This window comes from Panthera tigris, chromosome A2, assembly GCF_018350195.1.
Source record: "Panthera tigris isolate Pti1 chromosome A2, P.tigris_Pti1_mat1.1, whole genome shotgun sequence".
In the NCBI taxonomy this organism is placed as follows: domain Eukaryota; kingdom Metazoa; phylum Chordata; class Mammalia; order Carnivora; family Felidae; genus Panthera; species Panthera tigris.
The window spans coordinates 144395696-144414293 of record NC_056661.1 but is presented as its reverse complement, the minus strand read 5'-3'; the positions used below and the strand labels follow the sequence as shown (position 1 = coordinate 144414293).

At 41.0% G+C, this 18598-nt stretch overlaps 1 protein-coding gene across 6 annotated transcripts in view; it reads right to left on the bottom strand.

Moving 5' to 3' along the window:
• NRF1 (nuclear respiratory factor 1) overlaps positions 1-17791 on the bottom strand; it is a 144016-nt gene extending 126225 nt beyond the window's left edge. For all 6 annotated transcript variants that reach the window (XR_006212616.1, XM_042972093.1, XM_042972104.1 and 3 more), the window contains exon 1: positions 17686-17791. The gene's annotated coding sequence lies outside the window, so the exon portion shown is untranslated. The remainder of the gene's footprint in view (positions 1-17685) is intronic.
• Between the last annotated feature and the right edge of the window lie 807 nt (positions 17792-18598).

The following is an 18598-nucleotide window of genomic DNA, read 5'->3' as shown; positions in this document are numbered from 1 at the left end:
GCTATCTCTGGGTCAATAGTGTCAGAATTGACTTGAATTCTTGGATACCCTGCTGGTGCCCAGGAATTGCTTGGTTGTATGTATAGGAAACCACCTCTCCGAGACACACACACACACACACACACACACACACACACACACGCACATTAGAACTGGTCTCAGGGTGCCTGGGTGGTTCAGTAGGTTGAGCAGTTAAGCTTCTGACTTCAGCTCAGGTCATGATCTTGCAGTTTGTGAGTTTGAGCCCACATCGGGCTCTCTGCTGTCAGTGTGGAGCCCACTTCAGATCCTCTGTTACCCCGCCCCCCCTCAAAAATAAATAAAAACACTAAAAAAAACACAATTGGTCTCAGAACAATTTAACAGCCAAGACATGTGCCTTTTTCACTGTGCTTATATTTGCACTAACGGTGTAAACGCAACGGTAGGGTAAACCTACTGCCACCTTAGCACCATATATACCGTGTCGTTATGTGCACATAGTAAAACAGTCAATTTTATTGAAGAACGTGTTGATGAAAGAGTAAAAACTATTAATTTTATTAAATCTTCACCCTTGAGTTCTTGTCTCTTGACTCTTCTGTATAACCAAATGGAAAGTATTCATAAAGCAATTCTGTGTTCAGAAGCGTGCTGTTTCAAAAGCAGACGTATCATGCTTTGAGCTGCAAACTCAATTAGCTATTTTTTCCCCAAAAACACCATTTTTATTTCACTTCAAAGAGCTTTACTTTACTTCACTTTACTATACTTCAAAGAGCAGCTAATAAACAAACTATATGGTTATTCAGACCTGGAGAAAGGACAAATATTTTTTCAAAAATAACAAGTGAGCCTGTCACTTCAAGGAAAATAACTGACAGTATTTGTTGCCAATGATAAAATTGGGGGATTTCAAATGATAATTAGGATTTTGGAAAACTTGTATCTGCCACGGTGAGCCTGATAGCTTTCTCTTACTTTTAAAAAGCCTTTTTGGATAAGATCCGTGGTAGTGTTAATGAACATGATTTTTGTGACAATAGTTGGAAGGTATGCCTAACTCAGTAAACTGATATTTTCCAAATTGACCAATGTATGATGTTATAAAATCATGCATGGGTTAAAAGATTCTTTCAAAGTGTATGAGAAGCCAATAGACTGGAGCCAAACAAAGTACAATTATGGGGGGCGCCTGGGTGGCGCAGTCGGTTAAGCGTCCGACTTCAGCCAGGTCACGATCTCGCGGTCTGTGAGTTCGAGCCCCGCGTCAGGCTCTGGGCTGATGGCTCGGAGCCTGGAGCCTGTTTCCGATTCTGTGTCTCCCTCTCTCTCTGCCCCTCCCCCGTTCATGCTCTGTCTCTCTCTGTCCCAAAAATAAATAAAAAACGTTGAAAAAAAATTTTTAAAAAAAAGTACAATTATGGTTTCTGAATCTCCACGGCAACTCACCTTTAAGAAATTAATATTGCTGAGTTTTGGTGTAATATCAAAGAAGAGTATCCACAATTATCCTAAAAGGCTCTTAAAACGCTTTTCCCTTTTCCAACTACATATTTGGTATGAGATGGGATGTTTTCCATATATTTCAACCAAAGCAACATACTCAGCAGACTGAATGCAAAAACAGATAGAATCCAGCTGTCCTCTGTCAAGCCAAACATTAAAAAGATTTCCACAAACTGTAAAACAATACTCATCATTAAATTTTTGTTTTGGAAAATACAGTTTTTTCTATAACATGTAGTGTGCACCATTATTTTCAAATTAATTAATAAACATTTAAAAATTGCTGTTTAAATTTCTTATACAGTAAATATCAAAAGTTATAACCCACATAAACCTCAGTAATTTTTAAGGATATAAAAGGGTCCTGAGAAAAAGATTAAGAACCAGTATAATAAGAGAAAAAAATAGAAAACACAAATCATAACCCAAGGTCAAAAGTGTGACCACCGTCACGGACCATCTGTTCTTGGGCATCCCAGCTCTTCCTAACTAGGCCTGTGCTACCTACCAGGCTCATGAAGTAATTTATTTGGCCCTGCTGTCGATATAATCAAAATGAGTAAGTCTTTAAGCAAGCATAAAAAGGGCTTAAGCAATACCAAGATAACATGTTAAACCAATCTGAAGTGATAGTTTTTTCTTTACTAGTTTTCTAAATAAATGGCCCGAATTAAATTGGTTTTATTTCTCTGGTATAAACTTAGCCTATAAAGAGAAGTCTTTCACAAAGGACTATATAATATACAACTCCACTGGAAATGCATCCCACACAATCAAATTAGTAATGGAAAGCCATGGAATTTGGTTCCCTGCCTCTCAACAATAGGGAAAAAAAAACCCTAGAAATCCTACACTGGTGCTGGGGATCAGGACACAAAAGATGTCATTCCAAAAAGGGGGTGGAAGGGAAGCACTTTCTAAAGGACCACATGCACATAAGCAATCATTTGTGTTTTTAAAAAGGGAGATACAAACACACTTTTTGCTTAGCCTACCTTAAAGGATACACAAGAAACTGGCAGTGGTGGTGATTTCTGGAGAGGGAGACTGGAAGAGAAACTCATTTTTTCCACTGTATTCCTTTTATATTATTTGATCTTTTAGCCATGTGCATATAAAACTTATGCAAAATAAATATTTTTAATTTTTTAATGTTTATTCATTTTTGAGAGAGAGAGAGAGGAAGGAGAACACAAGTGGGGGAGGGGCAGAAAGAGAGACAGAGGGAGACACAGAATCTGAAGCAAGCTCCAGCTCTGGCTGTCAGCAAAGAGCTTGATGTGGGGCTCAAACCCATGGACCACAAGATCATGACCTGAGCCGAGGTCAGACGCCCCAGGTGCCTCCAAAATAAATATTTTTAGAACATCACTTGTACATCATCCATTCCTCTAGTCTTTTATCTCAAATGCAAATTCCAAACACTACTAGTAGGTATGGAAATCATTAAATGCATATTTATCACATAAGCAGTGGACACACATTTCATATACCTGACAGAAGAATCAAAAGCAGCCTGTCCATCAACCAAGACCTGATTACAGAAGGAGCACCTAACAATGCTATCCACCTGCCCGGCGTTGATATAGTTGCTACTTCAATGGCAACTTTTTTCTTTTTTATATTCACTACAGCATTTGCTTTAAGAAATATTCTCGGAATACCACCAGAGTAGGTAAGTCTAAAGACTCCTTTAAACCACGCAGCAACATAAAATTCAGAATAGAGCTACTACTATGCACTAGGCACCATGACTTGATAACGTAACACTCGTAACACACGACATAACGCGTAACAATGTACACCTGGGTCTAAAACCTAACTACACGCTTTGGATTTAATAGTTACACCAATAAAAAAAGATGGAGGTTTTAACCAATTTCCCGGTTTAACAAGCCAATCTTATGATGTGGCTACAATACACATATTCAAATGTGGGCTTATTAATCATAGTGGCTACACAGTGCCCAGAATACAAATACCCACTGTAGTTTGTACTTATCAGGCCAATCTCACAACTCGTGCTGGGTTCTAGGCCACACATAACATCTAGAGACCCTAACAAAGCACAGTAGGGTCAGGATAGTTTGATATGTGGAAGGCAACATTTAATGAGTTAGCTATCATGTGGAAAGTACTTCACATGAATTTTTTTTTAATGTTTATTTTTGAAAGAGTGCAAGTGGGGGAGGGGCAGAGAGAGAGAGACAGACAGACAGACAGACAGACAGAAAGACAGAATCCGAAGACTCCAGGCTCTGAGCTGTCAGCACAGAGACTGACACAGGGGCTCAAACTCATGAAACACAAAATCATGACCTGAGCTGAAGTTGGATGTTTAACCAACTGTGCTATGCAGATGCTCCCTTCACATGAATTTTTCTTAAATCTTCACATTACCAATGATACAGGCATTACTAACCCTGTCTTAAGATTACAGAGATTCAGACTCAGAAAGGGCAAGTAACATGCTCAAATTTGCACGCAACTTAGCATTAACAGGATTTAAACCCAGAGCCCCTGTAACAGATCGAATGGTGGCTCCCCAAAAGGTAAGTCCGCATCCTAATTCCTGGAACCTGCGAGTGTTACCTTATTCGGAAAAAAAGGGTCTTTCAGATATAACTAAACTAAGCATCTTGAGATGAGGAGATCACCCTGGATTACCCAGGTTGGTCCAAAATCTAATGACAAGTGCCCTTATAGGAGTGAGGCCAACAGAGATTATACAGAGAGTAGCTCACAGAGGCATATAGCCACAAGTCAAGGAAAGCTAGCAGTCACCAAAAGCATGAAGTGGTAAAGAAAAGATTCCTCCCTAGAGCCTCCAGAGGGATTGTGGCCCTACAAACACCTGATTCCTGACTTCTGGGCTCCAGAACTATGAGAGAATTTCTGTTATTTTAAGGCACTTACTTTATGGTAATTTGTTATGGTAGCCCTAGGAAACAGCCCCCTCAACTCTTTCCAGCATACCCCATTACCTTTCCAAGAAGGCTGAGGGTCCCAGGGACACTTAAACCAAGAGACAATTCAAAAGGGGCACCTGCTCAGTTGGTTAAGCATCTGACTCTTGATTTTGGCTCAGGTCATGTGGGATCCAGCCCCATGGCATCAGGCTCCACACTGACAGTGCAGAGCCTGCTTGGGATTCTCTCTCCCGCTCTCTCTGCCCTTCCCCCCACTTGCATGTTCTCTGTCAAAAATAAACTTTTTTTAAAAAAAAAGGCAACTCAGAGGACTTTATAAAGAAAATATAAAATATTGATTTGGGAAGTCCTAGAGAACAAAAGGTAGGACCAGCAGGGAAAACTTACAGGGAGAAATTTCAGTTAAGTTTTCTAATTTATGTCTTAAAGATTAAAAATTAAACAGCCTTTGTTAAGTAGTAAATTTCCTATCATTGGATGTGTTCAAGGAGAGATTGATGATCATGTAACTTTGGGGAAGGGGGTGGCTTAGATGACTTAGAATCTGGTTCCACCCGGCGTTCCCAGAAATTATGAAGTATTAGATGGCACCACAAAGTGGTAATAAGGTAAAATATTAAATGAATTTTGCAATGTTTCCACAATCATTCAAATAAATACTGACTGCTTGTTACATTGTCAGGCACTGTGGTTGATAATGGACACTATGTTTGTATCTATGATCATGAAGCTTTACAAGCCGGTGGGAAAGACAGACATGTATCGAGTAATATACAAACAAATGTAAAATGACATGTATAACACACATGGTAAAGTGCAAAAATGAGGGAGATCTGAATAAAGTTCCTGAGGAAATTATGCTCGAGGATAGACCTCAAAGTCATAAAATGTATATGATTTTACTAAAAAGAGATGAAAGGGAAAAGCTTTCCAGGCAGAAGGAACACCAGCAGGAAAGACCTTATAGTTAGGGGAGCATGACTGATACAAAATGAGTCCAAAAGTTACCAGGTACCACATAAAAGAGCTTTGTCTTCATCCTAAATTCAATGGGGGAAATGACCAGAGCTGTGTATTTAGAAAAGATCGATTCATTCTGGCTGCACTGAGGAGAATGGACTAGGGCTTAGCCAGAGTGGATGCAGGTAGACCAGCTGGAGGTTATTCCAACAGTCCAAGAAAGAAACCATAGCAACTCAGACATAAGTGGTAAAGGTGAAATGAAGAGGGCAAATTGAGTTTAGAGAGTTAAATAAACTTTCTAAAGGATTTGGTGGCACTGAAAGATGAAAGTTTCTAAGAAACCAGATGAAATGGTGGTACCATTCACTGAGGTGAGCCAGAGCTGAACAGGACCAAGTTTGATAAGGGAATTTCATTTTGAGAAGTGCTTCTGAAGCATTCAAGAAATGCCAACTGGACCATTGGATATAGGGTTCTGAAACTTCACTGTAGGCCGAATCTGAGTGTGCATATTTACATGGAACAACTGCACAGACTTTTATCATTAAGGGAAACCAGTTATTGTTACAAAGTAATCAATTCTCTTTAAAAAAAATTTTTTTAACATTTATTTATTTTTGAGAGAGAGAGAGAGAGCACGAGCAGGGGAGGGGCAGAGAGAGGAGACACACAATCTGAAGCAGGCTCCAAGGCTCTGAATTGTCAGTACTGAGACCGACACAGGGCTCGAACCCACAAACTGTGAGATCACGACCCGAGCTGAAGTCAAACACTCAACTGACTGAGCCATCCAGGCGCCCCAGTAATCATTATTCTTAAAAAAAGATAATTTCAAAATCATGCTAACCTAAAAGACAAGAATCACTACTGTACTCAAAGCCCTAAATTACTACTAAACAAAGATTACCTATTTAAAGGGCACTGGATATTTGGATATATACCACTCTCTGGCTACAAAATGGATTTCTTCAGAATAAAGACAATTCATCTTGGTGGACTCTCAACTTAGAATTAGCTACTGTTCTCAAGTATTTTGGACACAAAAACTGAAAACAAGTTTAACAGGCAATAAGTTTGTACGTATTATTCTCAGATTTTCTACCTCTCGCTGTCTGGAAGACATTGATTTAAGCATCTTTTTTTCAAAAAAAATTTTTTTGATGTTTATTTTTGAGAGAGTGTGAGGAGGGGAGAGGTAGAGCAAGAGGGAGACACAGAATCCCAAGTAGGCTCCAGGCTCTGAGCTGTCAGCACAGAGCCCAACATGGGGCTTGAACCCTCGAACCAGGAGATGATGACCTGAGCCAAAGTCGGACGCTTTAACCAGCTGAGCCACCCAGGCGGCCCTGACTTAAGCATCTTAACTGTCAGGTATAGTTTTTCTCCTAAAAAAGATTCTAATCTTCAAAGTAAAAGGGAAGAGAATAAACAAACCAAACTTTTTTCTTCTGACACACACTTCCACAGGCTTTACACTATACTTGCTTGAAAAAGGACTAAATTGCTTTGGACATTAGTTGCCATAACTAAGGAACTATTTACCCTAGGTTTGTTTTCCATTTTGTATAAAATACAAAAAGCAAACCAACTACCAGAGGGGTTAAAGACAGACCTAAATGAGAAGGCAGGAAAATTGGGTTATGTTACCAACTGCAAAGAGAATCCACTGTATAAAATCTTTAAGGAAGTTAACTTTGAGAAAAATCAAGTTATTTTACATAAAATTAGTATTATATATACCATGTACTTCACTGAGGGGAAGCACAAATGAGATTATGTAGCATTTTATATTTGTACACATATTTAATTTTATATGTACAAAATCTTTTGAAATCCCCATAATGCTTAAAAACCCAAGTATTAATACTTCTGTATTATACTACTGATGCTACTAATATCTAATTTGTTCTCAATAAGAACAGAAAAACTCAGAAGGTCCCAGGGTAAAATAAAAGAACCAATAATATATTGAGATGAACTTGTTCACTTCAGAAACTACCTTGCAAATAGACATCTTAGCTCAGGAAGTATGAGAGCAGGGTGGAGAAAAAACGAATTATTATGTGAATGAAATTGAGGTTAACCCAGGATTTAGCTTTCATTCTTCACTAAGTAAGCTTTCACAGGCAAGCCCTTTCGCCCTTACTCCAAGTTATCCTTACCTCAGCAAAACCACACAGAGCACGAAACAAACAGCAAGCATTTTCTGAACAAATTTGAATTTGGAGAGAAACTTTTAAATATCTTTAATATTTCATTAAAACAAACGGATTTACAACTGCTGCACTAAGAATATTTCAGGGCAAAGATAAACAGATGAATTAAATATCCTCAGACATTTTTGGTTCAAAACAATATGCAGGGTATAATTCCATTTATCATATACAGTATGTGCATGCACATACATATACCCCTAAAGGAATATCTAAAACTAAAATATTATTCATTATCTTTGTATTTTTGTACATTTTTGTAAATTTGAACAAATTTTTGTAAATTTGTATGTATATTTTAAATTTTCTTCTTTTTGCTTTCTTACAATGAACACATATACATACCTTTTTACTTTAAGAAGATACCAGATTTATTAACATGTCATAACACAGACTCAGAATTAATTTTAGAAGGAATTTTTATTCAGAAGAAATTTTAGATATCATTTCTATCCTCTTCATTTTTCAAGTGAGACAACAGGCCCAGTGAGGATAAATAACTTGCCTGCCCAAAATCTGACAGTGAGTCCTTAGGGCCGTAATTATATCATCCATGCTTGTGTGTGTGTGTGTCGGGCGGGGGGGGCGCGAGGTTATAAAAGTTAACGCATTTTCACTAAAGATAGTTTGAAAGTTACAAGAAAAAAGATGAAAATCACCGATACGCTTATAAATCAAAGATAACCATTTAACTTGAAGGGTTTTTTGGGTTGTTTTCTTTGTTAAATTGCTCACTACAAAAATTATTTATTTTCAATATAGAAAAACTTTTAAAATATAGAACCAAAAATTAAGGAAGAAAAGACAAAAATTTTAACATTCCGTTATATAACTGGTGATGTCAGAATCATTACTTTCTTAGACTTAGTACCTGAAGCCAGTTTTGGATCAAAAGACTACTTCTGTGATGGCATTTTTATTTAGCAAGCCTTGGTTGGTTCTTTAATTGGTGGGTTATTTTTATGTAGGGGCTAAGAATTTTATTTCATAATTGTTTAATAAAAGACAAAGGACTAGGGCACCTGGTGGCTCAGTCAGTTCAGTGTCTGACTTCGGCTAGGGTCATGATCTCACGGTTCATGAGTTCATGAGTTCGAGTCCCACCTGGGGCTCCCTGCTGTCAGCCTGTCAGCACAAAGCCTACTTCTACTTCGGATCCTCTGTCCCCCTCTTTCTGCCCCTCCCCCGCTTGCGCTCTCTCAAAAGTAAATAAACATTTAAAAAAAGTATGTTTCTAAACAACAACAAAAAAAGACAAAGGACCAAAACGCAGCAAACAAAGGATAAGATAAAATACTCCTTGGGGCGCCTGGGTGGCTCAGTCGGTTGAGCATCCAACTTCAGCTCAGGTCACGATCTCGCCATCCATGAGTTCGAACCCCGCGTCGGGCTCTGGGCTGACGGCTCAGAGCCTGGAGCCTGCTTCCGATTCTGTGTCTCCCTCTCTCTCTCTCTGCCCTTTCCCCGCTCATGCTCTGTCTCGCTCTGTCTCAAAATAAATAAACGTTAAAAAAAAAAAATACTCCAATTCTATTTAGGAATCTTATCTGTAGGGTTAGTGACTGTAAAGATAATCCACATACACAAGCTAATTACAAGTTACAAGCACACATTTTCTATGCTTAAGATTACCCAAAATATTTATTCATTGCTTTCTTGCATTTACCAATACTTCTATAGGGTATTCTATAAAAAATTGCTGGCATTGGGTCGCTGGGTGGCTCAGTCAGTTAAGCGTCGCTCTTTGGCTTAGGTCCTGATCTCATGGTTCAGGAGTTCGAGTCCAGCATCTGACTCTCTGCTGTCAGCATGGAGCCTGCCTTAGATCCTCTGTCTCCCTCTCTCTGCCCCTACCCCAGGTGTGTGCACACAACTCTCTCTCTTAAAAATAAACAACTCTTTTAAAATAAATAAATGAGCACTTTAGAAAAACATTGCTGGCATTAATTATAGAAAACACGTGAGTTATGAACAAATATAAAAATAAGCTAATCAAACTAATAAGCTACTGAACCACCATCAACTCAATTTGCAAGACATCAAAAAAAACTATTTCACCTTTACCTTGTCCTTTTAAAATTCCTACCTTCTATACACTTTTATTTTTTTAATGTTTTTATTTATATATTTGAGAGACAGAGAGAGAGAGAGTGCAAGCGGGGGAGGGGGCAGGGAGAGAGGGAGACAGAATCTGAAGCAGGCTCCAGGCTCTGAAATGTCAGCACAGCGCCCAACGTCGGGCTCAAATCCACAAGCCCTGAGATCATGGCCTGAGCCGAAATTGGACGTTGAACCAACTGAGCCACCCAGGCGCCCCACCTTCTATATTGTTTATAAAGCACATAAATGTATTAGGACAAGAGCACAGGAACATCATTTATAAATAAATGTGATTCAGAATGTGAGCTCAAAATTTTACTTGTAAGGATGACAATCAAAAGTTGGAGATCACTGGGCCATGTGGGTGGCTGCCAGCTAAGCCTCTGACTCTTGATTTCAATTCAGGTCATGATCTCATGGTTCATGGAATCAAGCCCCAGGTCAGGCTCTGCACTATTAGATGGGATTCTCTCCCCATCTCTCTGCCACTCACTCATGTACACGTGCACATGCACGCACTCTCTCAAAATAAGTTGGAGATCACCCCGAACCTAGGGCCTAGCTAACAAAACTGTCTCCTGATATCAAAGATCCAAAAATTATAGAGGAAGAAAGTAAAAATGACCAGTTATCTAAAATTTTAGAATGAAATAATTTTGGAATAAATAAGATCTAATATGGAACATTATTAAAAATTTGCCTAAACTTCTGGGGCGCTGGGTGACTCAGTCGGTCAAGCATCCAACTTTGGCTCAGGTCATGATTGGTTTGTGAGATCGAGCCCACATGGGGCTCACTGCTGTCAGTGCAGAATTTGCTTCAGATCCTCTGTCCCCTTTTCTCTGCCCTTCCATAACTGTCATACTTCTGAAAGACCCTATAGGGGTCCAATGGTATTTTCATTTCATGGTCAGAAAAATTAAGCAAGGAGAGAATTTCTTGTCCCAAATGAGTGGACTGAAACATTTGTGCATTTTAGAAAATTTCCAAAGTACAAGCAACTCCCAACTTAAAAAAATTTTAGTGCAATCTATGAACCAGTTAGATTTCTTTCAAAACTTATTTTCTCTTTAGAATAGTAATTTGAGGGGAGCCTGGGTAGTTCAGTCGGTTGAGTGTCTGACTTCAGCTCAGGTCTTGATCTCACAGTTCGTGAGTTCAATGCCTGCATCGGGCTCTGTGCTGACAGCTCAGAGCCTGGAGCCTGCTTTGGATTGTCTCCCTCTCTCTCTGCCCCTCCCCCGCTCACACTCTGTCTCTCAAAAATGAATAAACATTAAAAAAATAAAAAATAAATAAAATAAAAATAAAATAGTAACTTGATCTCTCACAAAGCCCATTGTATATAGTGCATGAATAGATAGTCATATACTAGTGTGAATCCTGGAGTATAAAACAACAACAACAACAACAACAACAACAAAAAACCCAGAAAACAAAACAAAACCCCAAGGAATCCAGAAGACTTGGCAAGATTCTGAAACTGGTGAAGCTTTGCTTTGACATTCCTCCCACCTTCCTTCTGGTGCTCGTAGTCCCATCTCCTAGAGGTGCCTCAGATCTTCCCAAAGTTCCTCACTTGAGATACTCACTCAAAATTTCTTCCCCTTGGTCTGTCCCAGTCAATCCGGTTAACTGATTTCAGACAACTAACACAATAAATATCTGACTGAATTACCAATACTGAAAAGGCCTTTGACTTTTCTGTGTGTCAAGAATGCTTTGAGAATCTCAGAAAAGTTATGGACCCTCTCCCCAGAAAAATCACACACACATACAAAATTTTTCATACAATTTCAAGAGATCAGGGTTACATGGCCAAAATATATCCATGAGTCCCAGAACTATAAAACCCAGGTTAAAATACCTCTGCACTTAACATGTAAATATTATAAAACCTCAAAACTTTTCAAGAGGAATTTGTATTTTAAGAGACTATAAACTCAAACATACTATACACTCAAATCTATAAACTCCATTATTTTCTTTAATGTTTATTTATGACAGAGACAGAGCGTGGGGGGGGGGGAGGGGCAGAGAGAGAGGGAGACACAGAATCCGAAGCGGGCTCCAGGCTCCAAGCAGTCAGTCAGCACAGAGCCCACATGGGGCTCGAACTCACGAACCACAAGATCATGACCGGAGCCAAAGTCGATGCTTAACCAACTGAGCCACCCAGGCACCCCAAATCTATAAACTCTGTTAGAATTTAAGTTTCCTCCCAAAGCTTTTATACTGTAATTCCCGTAAGAGAAGGGGAAGAATAGGACCTATTTCTAAGCATGGGTCATCTATTAAATCGGGTTTTATAAGCCTTACCCCCTGTATTCAATAATGCTCCAGAAATCTATTGTGTTTAAACTATCATGATTCCTGGCAAAACAATACACATGCATACACACACACACACACACACCTTTTATCTCTGAAAATTCCTTTTATCTCTGAATTGCCAAATCCAGTTTTCACCCTAATGAGCTCTCTGTAGTATTTCAGGTTGCTAAATTCCCCATTAAAATTCCCTTACCCTCTAGACTCAGCTTCTTCAACCCCATACTATTTATCTTACCTCTTTAGCCATTCTTTTTCAACTTCCTTCATAAGCCCCTCTTCTTCCACCTGACCTACAAATGTAGCTGCTTGGCAAGGTCGCCCTTAGTCTTTTCTTCAGTCCTGATTTTATACTCTTTGGCAATTTCTAGATGACATTATGCTAATGAATACAAATCTCATAATTGATCCCCACTTCCCTTTCTGCACCAGCCCAAATCTGTCAATAGGGACCTATATGACATATCTCGATTCCCACATTTAGAACCATACCCTATTACCTTCTTCCTCAAATTCTGTTATTCCAATACATTCCCTATCTTAATTAAAGGCATCATCATTCATTAACGAACTCTAATCTTTGAACTCCCCCATGCTGTTCCCAATCAGGTCACAACAACCTCATCAGCTTCATTTCCCACTACTCCCTAAGTACAGAAAAGTCTACTGGCTATTTCTCAGACTATCAATGCCCTTCTCCTAGCCTCTTCTCCATCAGGCGAAACAGCGACTCACCTTTCCAAGCCCTACTTAAAGATCTCCTACATGAAGTCTTCCCTAACCTCACTTTCTACTTGCATCACTCACCCTCTCCCTCTATAAATCCCACACCAATTTTTCTTTACTTCTCAACATGCTATATGAATGGATAGTTGAGCCCTTATCTTCCTCCCCTAGTAGAAAAGGCCAGTGGTTTATATGTTACCGTAGCACTTAACACGTGCCTGGAATAAAGTAGGTCTTTAATCAATGTCTGGTGAATGAATGGCAAAACTCCAAAGTGAGGACATAGTTAAGGTTATTTCTCAATGGAGGGTATGCCTCCTTTTGAACATAAAACAATAATTAAGTCCCCTAGTCCCTCACTCCCCATTTCTAGTCTACTGCTTAGTTTTAAGCAAGGTTTCATGGGGACATTTCCTCACTTCCTCTTGTTCTTTGTAGGGTTAGCTGCCAGCCTAACCACATTAGCATTCAGGAGCAGCAACAAAACAGACTCTCCAAGTTCTAAAAAGCAAAGACTTTACAATTACCAATAGTAAAATACAAGCTCCTTTTTAAAAATAGTCTTAACGTTTATGCATACAAATCTCATTCTTCAAGATTCTGAAAAAGGTTTGGCATAGTTTATCCAACAGGCACCATTTAAGAGTTCTTAAGAAAATGTCCACTTGTCCAACTATCTCAACCAAAATTTACACATTTATAACCATAGAAATTAGCATGCATGAATTAACCTAAATAATATGCTTATATACTACACTATAAATAGTAGTCTAAGTCACCAGATGACCCATACATAATTAGCTCTTTTAGCTTCTTTTAAAAATACATGTCCAAAATTCCAGTGATCATCCCAATCTATAAGACTAGATTCTTTTATCAGTATCACCCTTTCTCCCTCTTCTCCCCACCAACTTTCACACACACACACACACACACACACACACACACACACACACACACCCCTACCTCCCTTAACAGACCTGGTTTCCTCAAGAAATGATCTGATAGCTTAGGAGCAGTTTGATAAGGCAGGCTACACGGTCTGGGATTCTGGAGAAGATTCCATATGATACAATTATCTTCTAAGAGACTGCTGTTGGTGACAGAATACAGATTTGCCTCAAGAGATCACAAATGTGGTAGACCTGCCATAACTGTCCCCTACTTTTTTTGTTTTTTGTCTTTTAAAAATATACTAGAATCTCACTCTCAACTTGTATTTCTGTCTTTTCTTCAGTTCATATAAATGTTCACATTTTAGGCATACAGACCTGGTGAAAAGACAAAAAAAAAAAAAAAAAAGACATGATGAAATGTGTTTGAAGCTTCAGTAACTAAACTGCACTGAGCAGGGTCAAAAACTCATTACCCTAATTCTGAACTGCACTTCAGAAAAAAAAAAAAAAAATGTATGCTCCAAAGCATATATAATCCACTTATTTTTCTTGAGCAGTCAAAAATTCTTTTCATTTTCCAAGTTTTGTCCATATTACACCGAAATAACTTCAGACAAAGCATTCTTGTTGCTCCAGGATTAAAACTTTCCAATAGCTCAATGTGGTTGTAATCTTCTGGAAACACCTGAAATTGATTTGTTTCACCTCCTTTTACTCTTTCTCTTCCAGCCTGTTCACCTTAGGAGAATATTGATGGACAAAAGTTCTAACTGAAAAGTCCAGAAAGTCTATCCCCTAGCTAATAAGAAAGGAACTATGATACATAATACACAAAAATTGACATGTATCCAGAGCCTCAAAAACAAACAAACAAACAACCCACCCAATGACTGGACTTTTGGTCTAAATAAGCTTAACAAGTAGGTTTCTTTTTCATTGCTGTTTTACTGAGCATTTATGGAAAACTATATTTGGGTAAGCTCAGGCTAGCTTTAACTCTCAAGAAAAACATGAAAGAACGGAGAGAAAAATCTTCTAATTTTTTTTTTTTTTTAGAAAATAAAAGATTTTATTTTATTGATAAAATTTTATCAATAAAATTATTTTATTTTATTTTATTTTAAGGCTGCTTTTCCAAATACAATATACACTATATACATATATACATACATAGATACACACACACACACACACATACACACATATAATTATATAATTAATGAGCATCACACAGTCACAAACATCTAAATTCAAATATCACATTTCCTGGACTAATTACAACCCAAGAGGGTGCACTCAAATTCTTGAGGTTAGAGTAGACACTTCTGAGACTCAACAACCAGAGTTCCCACTTTAAACTTCCAGTTTTTCAGTGGCACTGAGTAGATGAACAAGCTCACTGCCACACAAAGCTGGGCTTGCCTAAAGAGGTCTGACAGGAGCTGAACACACGCAATAACTTCCTGTTCTCCAGAGGACTGGAGGGTGTGCTTCTATAGGCTGACAATTCATAGACCTTTCAAAACCCAAAAGTTAATATGTCTTTTCAAATACTCTTGAAAAAAAATTTTAATTCCAAAAATTACTGTTCATCATTATTATTCCCCAGTTATTTACTGAATATCATTATATAAGGAAAGAGGTATAAAAAAGTTAATCCCAGACCCCAAGGAGCTTAAATTTCCCTTAAAACAGTTACCCATTTGTGATTACTTCACATAAAATACTTCTCAAAGACCAACCCAGGGGTCTGGTTGAATTCACAGTACATAGGCAATGCAAATTCAGGTATTTAAATCATAGGGAGTTTGTCTTCAGCTCCCTAACAAAATTAGAGATGGATGTATACTTGCAATTCAATAAAAACAAGAAACCTATAATTTGGGGAATATACAAGAATTGGAAGGGAAACCTGAAATCCTTTCTGTATCTGGACAAGGTCTCTCATTATTTCCTGTTCTTATAGTTACTTCCTAAATCCAGAAGCTAAATTTCCTTAAAACCTGATAAGAAATCTATTTCCATGAAAACGCTTGGCTTAAGATTTTTTTTTTTTTTTTTTGCTAAATAAGAAATATGACAGCTACTAAGCAAAAAGTCATTTTTTGTCATATATGTTGTGTTGGGCGGGGGAGGAGAAAGGCACACAGGATGAAATCAAAGGATTTCAAATAAGGATGTGCCAAAAAATAGTAAGCAGTATTTATTAACCTCATTATATTTTTTGTCTTTGTCATGAACCCAATCAAAAGTCACATCTAACTCCTGTCAGAAAAAAATAAAAAGTCCCTTGACACAAACAATTTTGCACACAATTTAGGACCCAATATACTGCACTACATGTGATAATTGTATGTTTCCTCTCCTGCTCATAAAACAAGGCAATTACACTCATGCGCAGATAGAACACTCATATTTTCACTACCTTATGAGAAAACATGTCAAACTAATTTCAAACACAATTCTAGGGATTCGGGATACTACTACTGAATTTTAAAAACAAATCAAACAAAAAATCCCCAGCATCTCCAAGGCCCCTCCTCCCCTCTTTCCTTGAGTGAAAAACAACCCAATAACTTACTGTTAAAAGCCAGAGTAAAAGGATTTTTTTTTTTTTTTTTAAAGGCCTGGACCAAGATGAAATAGGAAAAGGAAAAGGATCACTGTGGGCACAGATGATGCCCTGGGGAAAAAGGTGAGATGCACATACCCATTCTCCTGTGAGCACTGTCCAAGCTGACAGGTTCACTCACACTGCCTTCGCTTTAGAAGTTTCCCGATACATTGTCTCTACACACTTAAGAAAATGTGAATTTTGCTCTGACCACAGAAAGAATTAAGCACAACTGACACCAGCTCTAAAGTAAGGAATTAATATATTCTAATCTAACGCTTAAGAAGGGATGGAGTTCAGGCAACAGCTCCTCCAACTGGCTGGAGCAGATTATCATTTGAAGCCCTAAAAATACTAAGATTTTTAAACAACTCCAAGTTCTGATGGGTACAGTCAGATGCACTATGAAACTTTGGGACCAGCGGCAACGACACAACAGGTGAGAGAGGCGGTGGACATCACTGCACAGTGAGGTGGACAACATGCAGGGGCAAACCCTTGAGTTCCCCGAAAGGCTGGCGACATGAGATAATACCCGTGCACAAGGCCAAGACCCCGTCTTTACAGTGGCAACAGTTCTGTTCCTTCCGAGGGTCGCGCCACTCCCCCTCTCCTCACCCAGGGGACCACCACCCCAGGCACAGGAAGAACCGAGGCCCCTCCGCGGGCAGCATCTCAGCTGGGGAAGAAAACACAATGTCGCTCCTTATTTCTGCGTACAAAAGGACTTTGCGCCCTCCTCCTCCAACTGCCGCCGCTGCTGCCCGGGCCGCCTCCTAACTTGCAAGAAGGTGGGCAACGCGCCATATTCCAGCGTCCCCCGGTCTACCTGGGTAACAAGCCCACGCCACCCCGGCGGGAGGGAAGCTTCGGAAGCCGCCCAAGAGCCAGCCTCCTCTCCCGCAGGAGACAGCAGCTCCCGCGCCCCGGCCCAGCCCGCCGCGCCGCCCGCAGACCAGCCCCGGGAAGGGCCGAGGGGGCGAGCGGGGAGCCGCGGCTCCGGTCCCGCGCAGCCCGCCCACCTCCCGCTCCCGGCGCGCTCTCCCGGGCCTCCCGCTCCCGAGCCCGCGGGAAGGCCGGGCCCGGGCCCCGGGTTCCACGGTGGAGAGGAGGCCGCGGCCCCTAGAGCCTCAGGCGGCGGGGGAGGCCGGAACCCTGGGGCTCTCGGGAGGGCAGCGCCTCCCTCCCGAGCCCGCCAGGACGCCTGGGGCCTAGTGCGGCCTGCGCATCCTCGGGGTGGCGGTTTGACTGGGCCGGGCCGGGGCCCCCCGCCCGAGGCGGGCCGAATCCGGCGGGGGCCCAGGCCCGGAGCCGGGGGCGGCAGGGTGCAGGCTGCGGGGCGGGCCGGCCGGCCGGCGGGCGGGCGGCGTGTTGCGGCTGCGCCGGGGCTGAAATAGCTGGAGATTGCGCGGTAGGGCACTCACCTCAGAGCGGCTGCGCTACCGTGGGCCTGCGCCGTGGAGACTGCGACCGCGCCGGCTCCTCGCAGCCTCCTGCCACCAGCGGCAATGGCGAGCGCTGCCGCCTCTGCCGCCGCCGCCGCCGCCGAGGAGGGGGAGGGGAGGGAGATGAGGCACGCACGCGACGCACGGGCTCGGCTTCCCCGCCCGGCGGCCGCCATGATGGGGAGGTCGGAGCTGCCTCTGCGGGGCTGGCCCGGAGGGGGTTCTGAGCTAGGGTCCCTGCCGTTATCTTCGGCCTCCTCGAGTACGCATTTAGCTTCAAAGGATTGGATGGGGCCGGAACCACGGAGGCAACTGGATTAGTTGGACTCTCGGGAGAGTGGCGCAAGCAGCCCAAGATGGTTGCTAATCTGGAAATAGTAACATTTCTCGCCCCCCCGGCCCCGAGAATTAGCACCTCCTGAATGAGCCTCGGCAATCGGTAACTAGCTTCCTCTGTTTCCTCAGCCTTGCCAGTCGGATCTACATCCTCTTATGGAATGACCTTTGTTTTCCGATTTCAAACCCTGCCCAAGTATTTAAAAGCAGAAAATTGTGTACAAAGCAATATATTAATTTATCCGCTCATTCACTCGTTTGGCGAACATTTCTAGAGGACCCTTTATGTGCCAGTTTTGCCCTGGGCACACTGGAGATGTAGACGAAGTCCTTGCCCTCAAGGGTTTTGTACGTTGAGTGCAAGCAAGAGGGACCCCCCCCCCCCCCACCAAGCAGGTGAGAGGTAAAGAGGAGTGGGTAGCAGAAAAACAATGTAAGAGACATAGGAGAGGTAGTTTGTGTTCTTGGTTTTTAAAAGTGTGATGAGGAAACTACATGCTTCAGAAGCACTAACAATGATTACTTAAATCCTAGGCCCCAAGTGGTGTCGCCACAA